Raw genomic sequence first — 1,304 nt, forward strand, 5'->3', positions numbered from 1 at the left:
GCATTTGTTATGCTTCACTGTGTTGATAGAGTGGCTTTATGTGTTATGTCTCCTATAGGGCCCAGTGGCTCAGCCTCCCCAATTACCTGAGGTGGACACTCTTGGTGCATCCCTCTGTGGGCTGTGTGCACAGTGTTGTTGTAGTTAAGTCTTGATTATAGGTGTTATCAGTGGGCCAATTGGCTGTGAGAATCAGCTGTGTCTATGGTGGGAGAACTTCTGTGCTGGAGACACCCTGCTGGGGCAAGACTTACTTCAGTGGGGCTTTGGTGCTCACTGAGTCTGCCCCCTGAGTGTGTCCCTTACCGATCTGCAGTGTTGTAATCTAGATGGTCCAATCTGACCACTAGGTGCACTGGCTCTTGGATCTCTAAGGAGGTGCTAATTTAGCCTCTGCCTGAGGCTACCCAGCAGGAGCTATGGAGAGATCTGCAGATTCCTCTTCTTTGTTTGGGGTTTGGAGGTGCCCAGATGAGGCCCAGCTGTGAAGCAATGCAAGCTGCTGTGGGGCCTTGGGCCTTCTTTTGGAAGTTCTGGGTCTCCCTGACCCAGCTGCAGTTTGTTAGGTAATTTTAGATTGCAAAGGGCCAGGTCATTCATATGCAAAAGCCTCTGCTTACAGCTTTGGTTGGGCGGGATCTCGGGGAATCAACAGGGTGGAGCAAACAGCTATGGCTGATCCTCAGCCCTGCCTTAAGAGGCCCCAGGTCTCAGTGTCCAGGTAATCGCTGCCAGCACCTCTGAGAGAAAGCTGCCCTTGAGTTCCACCCAAAGCCAGACAGTCCACTTTCTCCCCGTAGGAGTCTGGGTCGCCAGAGACTCACCCCGAACTGGAGTTCAGAGCAGTCGGGAGCTTGTGTGTCCCTCCCGATTGAGAAAGACAGCTGTGTCCTCAGTTCCCAGCCCTTTCCATGTACACCTCTGTACCTCTGCACTTTACTTCCACACCTCGTCCGAGTCTCAGTGTACTTTTCTCTTTCCTTCTAGTTGTAGAATTTCCACTCAGCCAGCCTTCCTGTGGTTCTGGATGATGTCCGTGTTGTCATTTAGTTGTATTTTTTTTTAATTGTGGGATTTATTTATTTTTTTTATTGTTTTCTGGTTGTTTGTAGTTTTATTGTTCCTTTCTCCCTCTCTGTGTTCATTTGTGGTTTCTTTCTTTTTTTTTTATTAAATCTTTATTGTTCAGATTATTACATTTGTTCCTCTTTTCCCCCCCATAACCCCCCTCCTTCCAGTTCCCACCCCTCCCTCCGCCCTCACTCCCCACCCACTGTCCTCATCCATAGGTGCACGATTTTGTC

The sequence above is a fragment of the Myotis davidii genome, unplaced genomic scaffold, assembly GCF_000327345.1.
Source record: "Myotis davidii unplaced genomic scaffold, ASM32734v1 scaffold2549, whole genome shotgun sequence".
Taxonomy (NCBI): Eukaryota; Metazoa; Chordata; class Mammalia; order Chiroptera; family Vespertilionidae; genus Myotis; species Myotis davidii.